Source organism: Cnephaeus nilssonii (genome assembly GCF_951640355.1).
Source record: "Cnephaeus nilssonii genome assembly, chromosome: 7".
NCBI classification, from domain to species: Eukaryota; Metazoa; Chordata; class Mammalia; order Chiroptera; family Vespertilionidae; genus Cnephaeus; species Cnephaeus nilssonii.
In genome coordinates, this window is record NC_137078.1 from 81,670,454 (window position 1) to 81,683,969 (window position 13,516).

Sequence of the window (13,516 nt, forward strand, 5' to 3'; positions counted from 1 at the left end):
ATCTCCCTTTCCAAAGCCGGCTGATGCTCCACGTATTTTAGAGCAACTCTTCCACTCTGGTCCATACCCAGGGAAAGTCTCGGGTCCTATCCGGGGAATTCTGGGGCCTGGGAGGGAGTTAAAATAAGAAGTAAAGAGGGCAAGGGAGGGTGGACATTTGACATCCCATTCTTAATCACCCTCCGTGCTTCGATGCCTCCCTTGATAGCATGGGTTCCGGGTTCCTCATTTGTTCACATTTCCTGGGGGGTGGCGGAGAGAGCTGAGCACATTGCTACAAAAATAACGAAGGTGATAAATGACCCCAAACAGCCAGAAAGGGAAGGAACAGCCTTTCTTTGACTCTTTCCCTTGGCTGTAGATAAATTGCCTCTGTCGTGGCTGGGCCGTGGAGCTTTAGCTGTGATATGGTTGGGGTGGCTATCTGCCAGGCCCTCCCTCCCCCTACAGCAAGGAAACTGACCCTGCTGGCTAATTTAAAAAAAAAAAAAAGAGAAAAAGGAAGCAGGGGTCCATTCTGCTTAACAACTAAAAGCTCTGACTCTCCAGGGCCTTGAGACCTTCACCTCCAAGTTGGGGCAGCATCACTTTGGAGAGCAGAGCCGATCTGTACTCATGGAGTATCTGTCCTTCACTGATGCAGATGGGTCCAGAGGCAGAGGAATGGATGAAATGACCTCTGGCAGGCTCCTCCCTGTCACAGGTTTAGACCACATGATTTTTTTTTTTACAATTTTATTGAGGTATAATTGATATCCAAAAATGGCACATATTAAATGTATACAATTTGATGTTTGATATGCATATAAATTTGATATGCACATACCTGTGATACCATAACCTGAATTAAGGCAATGAACACATCTATCACTTCCAAAAGTTTCCTTGTGTCCCTTTGCTTTATTGTGTGTGGCAAGAATACTTTACATGAGATCTACCCTCTTAATAATTTTTTAAGTGGACAACTCTGTAGTGTTAACTGTAGGCACTATGCTGTACAGCAGTTAGCTAGAACTTATTCACCTTGTATAACTGAAATTTTATACTCATTGAACAGCTTCCCATTCTGCACCCCGCCCCCCCCCCCCCCCCAACCTGTGGCAACCACCAATTTATTTTCTGCTTTTATACATTTGACTATTTTGGATTCTTTATACAAGATGGATGCAGTGTTTGTCCTTCTGTGATTGATTTATTCCACTTAGCACAATGTTTTCCAGGTCCATTCATATTGTCACAAATGATAGAGTTCCTTTTTTTTTAAGGTTAAGTAATATTCCACTGAATGTATATACCACATTTCCTTTATTCATTGTCTGTTGATGGAAATTTGGGTTGTTTCCACATCTTGGCTACTGTGTATAATGCTGGAATGAAATGGAAATGCAAAGAAGACATACAGGTGGCCAACAGGCACTTGAAAAGGTGCTGAACATCACTAACCATCAGAGAAATGTAAGCCAAAACCACAATGAGATGTCACTTCACACCTTGGTCGGATGGCTATCCTATCTAATAAAATAGTAATATGCAAATTAACCATCACTCCACTACACCCACAAGCCAATCAGGAGCAAATATGCAAATAAACCTAACCAAGAGGGCTACAGCACAGGAGGGAGGCTTGGGTTTCCCCGGTAATGGAGGAAGACAAGGTTTCTGCCTGCCCTTGCTGGCCTAAGCCTCCACTCAAGGCTACAAAGTTTCAATGATAGAAGGTAAACAAGTCCAAACAGAAATGGCGGCAGCCTCAGAGCTGGAAAGAGCAGGAGGCTAGGGTTGCCCCCGGCAATGGAGGAAGCCAAGCTTTCCGCACTCCCTGGCCAGCCCAGGCCTCCACTTAAGGCTACAAAGTTTCAATTATAGAAGATACATAAATCCCAACAGAAATGGCTGCCGCCATGGAGCAAGCAGGAAGCTTGGCTCCGCTCCAGGCTACAAAGTTTCAATTGTAGAAGATAAATAAACCCCAGATACCAGGGCCTCCACTTGGGTTGCCAGGGGGCATGGCTGGCCTGCAAACCACCACAGGCCCCTCGCCCAGGCCACCCCACGCCCCAAGGGAACCCCCACCCTGATCCAGGACACCCTTCAGGGAAAACCAGCTGGCCCCCACCCATGCACCAGGCCTCTATCCTATCTAATAAAAGAGTAATGCAGATTGACCATCACTCCAACACACAATATGGCTGCCCCTATGTGGTCAAAGATCCTGCCCCCATATGGACACAAGATGGCCACCACAAGATGGGATAAACCAGGCCTGCAAGGGAGGGCAGTTGGGGGCGATCTAGCCTGCAGGGGAGGGCAGTTGGGAGGGACCAGGCCTGCAAGGGAGGGCAGTTGTGGGCAATCAGGCCTTCAGGGAAGGGCAGTTGGGAGGGACCCAGGCCTGCAGGTGAGACTAGATGGGGGTGACCAGGCCTGCAGAGGAGGGCAGTTAGGGGCAAATAGGCTGGCAGAGGAGCAGTTAGGCATCAATCAGGCTGGCAGGGGAGTGGTTAGGGGGTGATCAGGCTGGCAGGCAGAAGCAGTTAGGGGCATTCAGGAAGGCAGGCAGGTGAGCAGTTGGGAGCCAGCAGTCCTGGATTGTGAGAGGGATGTCTGACTACCCGTTTAGGCCCGATCCCACTGGGATGGGGCCTAAACGGGCAGTCGGATATCCCTCAAGGGGTCCCAGATTGGAGAGGGTGCAGGCTGGGCTGAGGGACACTCCTCCCCTGCCCCCCTCCCCATGCACGAATTTCGTGCACCGGGCCTCTAGTTATTTAAATAACTGCAATTGTTGGCGAATTTGTGGAGAAATTGGAACTCACATCCACTGTTGGTGGGAATGCAAAATGGTGCAGCAGCTGTGGAAAACAGTATGGAAGTTCCTCAAAAAAATTAAACATAGATCCCACTTCTGAGGATCTCGAAGAGATATCTTCATGACGGTTTTTGAGTTCCTGCCCAGAATCAGTCTGAAAAAGGAAGAAGTGGTGATGTGAATTGACTCTGCCGGCCATTGTTTCATTTAGGCCCAAACCTAGAAGTCACTCTCAATTCTTCCCTCATTCCCACTCCCTATGTCCAATAGGATCCACATCTTAATGCCTCTATCTCTTTAACATCTCTTGCTTGTGCCTCTTCTCTTCTCCCAGGGCCCCTGCCTTAGGGAAGCATCCTCCTCCAAGCCCTAATTAGTACACAGGTTTCCTGGTAGTGCCCCTGCCTCCACTCTCATCCTCTCTAATCTATCCTCTAGACAGAAGCTAGAGTAGGCACATATCTAGGTACATATCGCCTCCAATTAAAACCTTTTGATGGCCCCCATTGTCATAAAGATCAAGTCCATATCCTACTAGATAGTACACAGTGTTTTGCATGGACCCTTCTTCTCTCTCCAGCCTGGTCTCTCTAGCAAACCCTGGGAATATCAAACATTTTTAAGAGTCCTTAAGTAAGACTTGCTTTTTCTTGCCTTTAATAATATGCTTCCATTTTTTTCTCTCCAAGTGATTCCTATTTATCATCAGTGTTTCAGCTCCAGCATCACCTCCTCTGGGAAGTCCTCTTAAGCCTTGATTAAAAGACCTTTTTCTGCCATCACACGACGCTTTCTTCCATTACCCATCTTGCATCCTCATCAGACTCCATAATAATAAGGCTCATACTACCTGACAGACACTTCTGGCACATGAGCTGACTACCTGAATCCTCACACCCATCCTCAGTTCAGCATCTTCATTTTACAGAGAACGAGACACAGAGCAGCTGAGTAAGTTTCCCAAGGTCACAGAGCTTGCAAGTGACAAAACCAGGCTTGGACCTAGCCCATGCTCTTGACCACTGTACCACGTGTGTTCAGTGACTAGCAGAAAGTCCTGCTTTCTCACATTTTGCAGTTTTCTTTTGAGCATTTGGGCTGAGTTCCTGTGGCTCTAATCAGAATTTTGAGAGCTGTACCTGCACTGGGAGGACTAAAGGGGAGAAGAGCCAATGATGCCCCAAGGGCTGGCCACTTGATTTTATAAATAAAGTTTTGGTTTTTTTGATTCATTATTATTATTTTTTAGAGAGAGTGGAAGGGAAGGGCAGAGACACAGAGAGATAGAAACATTGATTGGTTGCCTTCCACATGTGACTGGACTGAGGCTTGGGATTGAGCCTGCAACAGGGTTACGTGCCCTTGACTAGAATTGAACCCCGGACCATTTAGTCTGCAGGCAGATGCTTTACCCACTGGGCAAAACTGGCTAGAGTATAAATAAAGTTTTATTGGGACATAGTCATGCCCATCATTTACATATTATCTATGGCTGCTCTGGTTCTACAATAGCAGAACTGAGTATAGTATAGTTACAGCCTGCAAAGGCCAAAATGTTTACTACCTGGCTCTTTAAGGAAAGGTTGGCAGACCCCCATCCAACAAGCCCATACAGCTAGTAAGTGGCAGAACTGGGTGAAGATGAAAGTCTTCAGACTCCAAAGCCTGTGCACCAATTTCCAAGGCAGCTCCACAGCAGCCAGGTGCTGGGAGGGGTAACACTTGGTGGCAACATAAACAGGAAAGGAGGCAGTAAGGGCCCAGGGAGGAGCTTTGTCAGTAGCATCGCTCCTTCCCTACACACCTCTCCATATTTTCTCCTCTCATTTGGCACCTTGTGCCTCACCTGAGGCACACAGACCGCAGCATCCGAGTCTCCATCCCCTTGCTAAGTTCCTCCTGGAACAACTAGTCAACTCCTCTTGTGGGGTGCCAGCTCACTCCCTCTAGGCAGATGCCAAGAATTAGAGGTCACGTTTCCTCCAGCTGGCTTCCTCTGAGGGCCCCATCACTTCAGACTGGTTTCAGCACCACAGATGGAGCCAGTTATAATAGATGGGATTGGGGACAGAGAAAATCCCCAGTGTGGAGAAGAGTTGCGTGTGTATGTGTGTGTAGAGGGGGTGCTGGAGGGTGTGAGTGGGAGGAGGGCTTTGCAGACAGAGGGAGAGAGGGCAAAGGCCCTGGAAGGGAGGGTGGCATGGGGCTGTCAGCAGCAAGAAAGGTGATTTAAAATCAATTTCCTGGCCAAGAAGAATCACCCTTGCCAGGGTGAAATATAATGTGAAATAGGAAAGGAAGGCAAGCTTGGGCCCTGCCATTGATGTGCCTCGGGCCCTTCTGCTTATGAAGCAAATAAATAACCTTCTCTGTAAGGCAGCCAGGCCAGCCCCATTATCATAGCAGGGGCTGATGCTGGAGCAACCAGCTCTGGTCACCAGACTGTGGATGGCAGATTCAAGAGGGGAAAGAGGCCCCTGAAGGCTGCTCTGGCCCTAACTGTGAGTGGCTTTAGCATCAACCATCTTGTGAACCCACCTTTTGGTCTGCAGTTCTGATATTAGAATTCTTTTGGTTGAATGTGACAGAAACCCAATTTGGTTTAGTGTAGGTTCCCAAGGGCTCTATTGATTCAAGTGACCAAATCTCAGGCTAGGCAGGGGCAGAGTTGAGTGTCAACTGGAATTCCCCACCAGGTTGGGGGACCATGACCATTGGCTACTGCTGAACTCACAACTCCCAGGTTTCATCCCTAGAGGGGAAAATATGCTATTCCCTTGGTTCTAATGGGAGAAATCCCAGGGAAGGGCCCTGATTGGCCCAGCACAGACTCCTGGCCTCTTCTGGATCCAGGTCTTAATAAAAGTAAATGGTTGAGGTTGGGGGAAGAATATGACATGTGGTTTCCAGAAGAAAGAAGAGTGGAGACATATAAACCGTGATGTCCACCACAGTGCCCCGGTTCTCACCTTAGCCCCGGGCCCATCAGAGCTGCCAGCATCAAAGTCCTGCCTTTGTCTACACTCTCTGCCTCTGCTTCTTCACTTCTGATCTTCTCCTCTGAACCTTGCAGTCTGACTTCCAGTCCTTCCATGTCATGGAAAATCTGCCTGGAAGGTTATGATGAGCTGAATCATTAGATGAAGTACTAGTACATGGTCTCATCCCAGTACCTAGGTCTCCATGCAGAGTCTGTGTGCTTATTAACTGCCTGCAGCTTTGGGACATTCTCCCATCCTTCTTGTATCTGGGAAAGTGTGCTCTCCTGCTCTCCACCTACCTCTCTGACTCAGCCTCAGTCCTTCCCTGGTCTTTCTTCGAGAGCCCCTCCCACAACGACAGGGTGCCACCCTTTTCACCTCTGCACTCTCCTTCGGTAGGTTAGTCTCAGAGCTATGTTAATAGAAGCATGTAAATAGAGAAAGGGAGGTGATAGTCTTGCTCTGTAGACAGACCCCACCTATGGTAATATTCTCAGTCTGGGTAGCATAGTTTCACAGGAGCATTGCAAAATTAGAACATGTTCCAGGGTCATAACCAGGATAGCAAGGGGACTTAATACTGGTACATATGGGGAAAAAATGCAGGGACTGGAAATATTTACCCCGGACAGAAGAAACAATTTAGGGCTCGAGCAGGCTGCTTCTGGAGAGTGTTCTGTGTCATTGTTCCAGCGGTGGGATGGTGGTGGGTCTCAGAGAAATAAGGGGGGGGGGTCAATTTCACCTGTGTGCCCAGGGCTAACCTAGGCTTCAGCATAGGCCGTGAATAGGTGGGTGGGCTGTTCTGAGTGAGAGAGAACTCACCATCCTGAAAAAGTGCAAGTGGAGACTGGACAGCCATGATTCAGGGGAGTTACAGGTCCTTTCAGTTTCTAGATCGCATGGCTCTCTGACTCAGTGATAAGATTTCAAAGGAAGTCTGGGTCCTCCCCTGCTGAAGGGTGGAGGCCTTGAGTCTCTTTCCTCTCCGAGGTCCTATGGGTTCATTCTGGGGCCCTGGAGAGATGCCAGTGCTCAACCCCATCCTCCCCCACCTCAGGGATTCAAGAGGGACAAGAGGTCCCTGAAGGCTGCTCTGGCCCTAACTGTGAGTGGCTTTAACATCAACCATCTTGGGTACCAGACTCCCTGTGAACCCACCTTTTGGCCTGCAGTTCTGATATCAGAATGTTTTTGGTTGAACGTGACAGAAACCCAATTCTCTGTTTTAGGCAATTGTTTCAACAGCATTGATTCAGGACCTGCTCCAGGCCAGGCAGCATTTTAGGTGCGAGGGACATGGTTCATTAAAAATAACAGCCACGCTTCCTTATATGGTGCCTATGCCATGTTGGGACGTCAAGGTAAGTGAGTCACAGGAGGCCTCTGCCCTTGAAGAGCTTACATGCTGCAGAGGAGACAGGCACTAGCAAGTGAAGATGCTTTCATGGTGATAAGTGCTGCCATGAGAAGCAAGTTGGTAATGGGAGGGGCTGGAATGGGGGCCAGGGGATGCAGAAGGAGGTTCCTGAGGAAGGGTAGGTGGGAAGGTGGGCCCTGCCTGGAGAAGGTCTCTGCCTCTTGGCCCCCACACCCAGCTCCTCCCTCCGCCAGCAGTCTGCCTTAGAAAGGAACCAGACTCCCATTGAGACTAATAAATAGGAAATTAGTTGAAAAAGTCTATACACACAGAAAACACTCAAAGACATAATATCCGGAGAGATGATGGTTTTTATTTGACTTTTTTTTTTTTTTGTACCAGAAGGTTTACCTAAGTCTGTGTATATTGGTGGGGGCAGAGAGCTGTGCAAACCACTGCAAGCTCATCCTAATTCTTTCCAACTTGTCCCCCTTCCCATTCACCTACTCTGGGGTCCTTCTGAGCCTGGGGGACCCTTTCTGGAGGAGAGTCATGCACTGTGCTCTGGGTGCAGAGGGGATGTGGGAGTTGGCACCAGAGAATTACTGGCATCGTCTGTCCACATTTAAAATTCGAGTTTATGGGCTTTGCTTCTTTAGCCTGCCATTTTCTTGTTGTGGAGCTTACATTTTTATTTGCAGGAATAAAAGTCAGTGGCAGCTGATGTGGCCCTCTGGAGTTGGAGGCGATAACCACTGTGGGCAATGCAGCCTGGAAGATAATCATAATAATAACGCAGCAAAAGTGGAGAGAGCTCTTTGAAGGTGGTTGATGAATGGCTATAGACTCCATAACACATCCTCACCCTCCTCCTCCTCACCACCACCACCACACACACCCAGCTTTCCTAGTGAAAAAATGCAGCAGATGGAGAGAATGCTACAAGGAAGGAAGCTGAGGAGGCAGGTCCCGGGGGTCCTGCAACTAGATAGAAGGCTAAAGTAGTTGCTGGGATGAGCAGGTGTACCTGAAACAGGGAAGGGAGATGAGACGCTCTGAGCCTCACTTCCCCCATCCAAATGATGTGAAGAATGTACCTGCTTCATAGTTTGGTGGGCAGCTTATATGAGAGAGTAAAGGTGAAGCATCTAGCACTGAGCCTGGCACACAGGAGACCATAAATGAATTATAGTTTCACATCTTTTCTCCCACCCCAAGGCTGAAGATAGAACCAGTAAGGCTTTTTCAAGAGAGAAAGGAAGAGACACCTAATGAGGAAGCATTAGGGTTAGGTCTGGCCCCTGAAACTATCTATCAGAAAGGATCTGGTAGTGGGAGCCCTCCCATCCCAACTCCATCTCCTACACTTCTGACTGCCCTGCCCTCCCATCCCAGTGCTCTCTGCTTCCTAGGTCTTGGGCTTTTACCGCCTGCATCAGCCTCTCCACGTCCGGTCTTTCTCCTGTGTTCTACAGCCCCTGCCCTGCTGTGTGTGAGGTCTGGTTCACTATATTGTGACCAGACACACCATTTCTTTCTTTCAGGGGGATGGGACATAACATTTTAGGGGCTCATACCAGGTGCCAGATACTGTGTAAATCATGTTATATCATTACTAGAGACCCGGTGCATGAAATTAGTGCACTGGGGGGGGGGGCGGTTTGTTCCTCAGCCCAGCCTGCACCTCTATAATCTGGGACCCCTCGAGGGATGGCCAACTGCCAGTTTAGGCCCCATCCCACAGAGATCGGGCCTAAACTGTCAGTCAGACATCCCTCTCACAATCCGGGACTGCTGGCTCCTGACAACTCGCCTGCCTGCCTGCCTTATTGCCCCTAAGCACTTCTGCCTGCCAGCCTGATTGCCCCTTAACCACTCCCCTCCTGGCATGATTGACATCTAACTGCTCCCCTGCCAGCCAGATCACCCCCAACTGCCCTCCCCTGCTGGTCATCTTGTGACTACGTGGGGGCAGCCATTTTGTGACAACATGGAGGGTAGCCATCTTGTGATGCCATGGGGGTGGCCATCTTGTGATGCGAGGGTGTGAGGGTCAATTTGCATATCACCGCTTTATTATATAGGATTTTTTATAATCCATAAAACAGACCTAGGAGGTAGGCACTGAACTATCTCTATCTTACAGAGATGCAAACTCAGGTCCTAGAAGGTTGAATGATTTCACTATGGGTGAGTGAGTGAGGAGTCAAAATCCAGGCTGGTCCGACCCAATAGCTCAGACTCTTTTTATGGCACTTGCTTGCCTCCAAAGGAGATAAAGGGACCTGAGCCCCACAGGGCATTCAGCTAAGTGGCTGAGCTGAGCCCTCCTGTCCCAATAGGACCCTGGGCACCCCTTCCACCTAGTGCCTGAACTCTAGGAGCCTCTTGGTGGGAAGGCTCAGGAAAGACCCTTTGGTGGAGTCCACCCTTCTGTCATTTCTGTGACCAAAGGGCATTCAGCTTCTGCTTGAATGCTTGCACAGACATGGATCTCACTCCTCCCAGTGAGCAGCATGTTGTAGTACAGTGGTTCTCAAAGTGTGGCACCCACCACAGCAGCTTCGGCATGACCCACAAGCTTTTTAGAAATGCAAAGTCTCAGGCTCCACACCTGAATCAGAATCAGGGACTTTGGGGGTGGGCCCCACAACCTCTGCTTTCACAAGCTTTCTGGGTGACTCTTATGCTGCTCGAGGGGGAAACGCACTGGGTTAGTGAAGAGGAAAAGAAAGGACTGTGGGGTCAGGGAGATCTGGGCTCTTTGCCCTGGTATCTCCCATTCCTGTGACTTTGGGCAAGGAAGCTGGGAGGACTTTATAATAATGACTAACATTTATTGAGCAATGTGGTAGGCTGATTAATGCCCCCTTCTCCTCCAAACATGTCCACGTCTTAATCCCCAGAAGAACTTGTGAATATGTAACCTTACATGGAAAAAGGAACTTTGCAGGTGTGATTAAAGATGTTGCCATGAGGAAATGATCCAGGTGGGCCCAATTTAATCACAAAGGTCCTTCTAAGGAGAAGGCAGGAGGTCCAAAGAGAGGGGAAGGTGATGTGAGGAGCGAAACAGAGATTGGAGCGATGTGGCTAGGAGGCAAGGAATGCAAGCAGCCTCTGCTGGCTGGACAAGGAAAGGAGTGGATTCTCCCCTGGAGCCTCCAGAGGAACCAGCCCTGCCAGCACCTGGATTTTCATACTTCAGACCTTCAGAACTGGGAGACTGTAAATATCTTGTTTAAAGCCACTAAGTATGATCCTTTGTTACAGCAGCAATCGGAAATGAACACCAGCATTTGCTGGGTGCCCGGCTCTGTTCTAAGTGCCTTCCCCTCAGAAATGATAAAGTGAGTTATGTATCATTACTACTCATCCTTTAATCTTCACAGCAACCCTCTCACGTGAGCACTGTTAGCAGGCCCTTTTCACAAACGAGAAAATGAAGGTGCATTTACCTGAGGTCCTATAGCCAGCAAGTGGCAGGGGCTGGATTTGATGTCTGGCTCTAAGCTTTGTCTCACAAGGTCACATTCACTCTTCATCCTACTAGGACTGCCTCTTCTCCTTTCACCTGCCTGCCCCTTCTCTAGTCTGTGCAAAGCTCCGAGGCTTCCTTGTGGCGGTTTTCTTTCACCAGCCAAGCTCGGCTTGTTACTGGTGCAAAGATGTCCAAGTCAAAGCCTTGACCTCCTCTGAGCAGCCCTGTGCTTCTCTCCTCTCCGACGGGAACCTTAGCTTTGGGGCCTTTCCCAGAGGCTGGGCTCAGCTCCCAAAGGTCCCGACTCTGCTTGTCTTTCTCGTAGTAGAAGGAACTGCAGCTCTGCTATAACGCGGGGCCTCTGAGCCAATGGAGCATGAGGCCAGCCTCGGGAAAGCTGTCTGCAAGCGATGTCCAAGCAGAAGCTGCCCTTCCTGGCCTGGTGCCAGGGCTCTCTCGGAAGCTCCCCTCCATCCCACCGTGAGAACTGCATTCTGGCTCTTGTTGCCATGTATACACGTATGTGGGCTGCATTTTATTCCTGCCAGAATCTGACACATGGGCAGAATTTTTGTAGTAAGCATATGGCTGGGAACCCTCTGATAACATGCTCAGTGGGAACACATTTTGAACCAAGATCTCGAGTGAAAACACAAGTCAGCAAAGAAATGAAGGCTGGGAAATGCACAGAAGAGCCCTTAGCCTTCGAATGTGGAGCTTCCATTGTCTGCGTGTGTATAAGGGTTCCCACGTTGGAATATAGCTGTGTGACCCCGTGTGAATTGCATGACCACTTGTGTCTTGCGAGTTTTCAGTGTGTGCACGGGTGTGTATATATGAATGGATGTCGAGCAGGTGAGCATATACCGTGTGTGAATAATAAGGTAGAGTGAAGGTATGTGCCTCTGGGAGTGAGAACACCTGTGTGAATAATCAGAGGGTTTGCGTGACCCTGTGCGCCTGAATATGACCTTCCTGCTTGATGGTGTGAGTGAGCGCGTGTGTTCTGCATCTCAGCAAATGCTCCAGGCTGAGCAGGCTCAACGTTGCCTCTCCAGCTCCTGTTTGCAAAGCCTGGTGTTTTATGACCGAGCCTCCCAGGCACAGTGTCGATGATGTCCAAACAATGAGGCCGCTCAGCAAAAGGTCCTGACAGATGAGCCACAAGCTTCTTGTATCCCAGCCCCATGGTCATGCCGCTGAATTGAGACCCTTCCCTTGGCCAGAGTGCTCTTAAAGCCCTCTTCCCGAGCCTTGTGGCCTGGGAGGCTGCGTGCACACCAGGTCCACGAAGGCTGCGCATCTCAGCTGGTGCCTTCCGGCAAGCAAGGAAATGCACCCTCTATAAACTCCCTTGGATCTGGGCACTGGAGGCTGGGCCTGGGGTTCTGTCCCTCCATCACCACTGTCTGGCTCTGCAACTTTTAGCAACACACTAAACCATTTTAGTAAGATGCTAGCAGGCTGGACACAGCACACAGCTCATATATTTTCCAAATGGGGGCATTGTCTTTGTTCTATAAACCTGCTGCAGAGTTGGAGCTTGGAACTGAGGGTGAGCTTGAGAGACCCAGACAGAGAGTATGGAGTGAAAGAAAGTGATGGGAAAGGATCAGGTGATATATGCCCTTGGGAGCAGCTGGGCAGTGATGGCTCCTCACAGTTTAAACCTGTGGCTCTAGTCTATAAAGTGCTGTCACACACGTCATCAAACTTCATTCTCACAACAATCCTGGGAAGGAGTATTGTTCACGTTTTACAGATGACAAACTAGAGGCTTAGAGAGGTTCAGTGACTTGTCCAAGGCCACTCAGCTGTAAACTGCTAGGGCTGGGCCTGAGTTCGGGTGACTAGAACTCTGCCTTCACATTAACATGTGACGTCGGAGTACGGTCCCAGCCTTAGACAGCTCGTGGAAAGCCACAGGTAACCTTTCGCGTCACCATGTTCTCCCTCCACAGACACAGCCACACTCAAGCCCTGGTCTTTTCCGTCTCTCCTACGTTTTCTCTGGGAACCTCTCCTTGGCCACGGTACTTTTGACTCCAGTTGAGGGCAAATAAAATCAAGACAAAAAGTCAAGTTGGAGCTATTGATGGAGTAGGTGCTGTGGGCTGCTCTGTGCCAGGTGTTGTGGGTGATGGGAGAGAAACAAACACATGTTTACGATCTGTTCGAGGAGGCAAGCCTCAAGCACCTGTCTCTTTTTGCTGGGTGACAGCGGGTAAGTCACTTGCTCATGTGCTCACTCCCTGACAGGGTCACCTGTTACTCTGGCTCCCCAGCGGCTACCCTTCCTACCTCTCATAACTGTACCCGGCGTCCTCCTTCCCTGTACTGCGGGCACGCCCCATGGCGATGTATCCCTTGGTACGCTGGATCCAGTTTGGCTAATCACAGCCCTCTGTTCGCCTGCCACAGTGGTTGGTGCAAGAGCGGGAAGTAACCCAGGCAGAGCCCATGAGATGTAGGAGGCGTGGCTGGAACTGTCCGGAGGGGTGAACTTGACTTCTGACTGGTGGGAGCTGTGAGAGAAGGGGAAGCTGGGGCTATAGGAAAAGCAGTTTGTCCCCAGAAGGAGCCTGAGGAAGGAGGCTGCGCGTGGGGAGCACCAGTTCTGGGGACTCTGAACCAGTTAGGCTGCACCTGAAGCTGACATATTAATTAGTGTGCAGACTAAGCTGCTGTAATAAAGAGACCGACAGAAGCAATGGCATCAACCAAATCCGTTTCCCTCCCTGGTACAAGCCCAGAGACAGCGTTCCAGGGACAAGCCGAGGATTCTATCTCTAGGTCTAAGGCAGCTTCTCCAGTGCTTGTCTGGTTGGAGGGAGAAAGAGAGCGGGAAAATTAAAAAATTTTAATCAGCTTTGTTGTGGGATAAT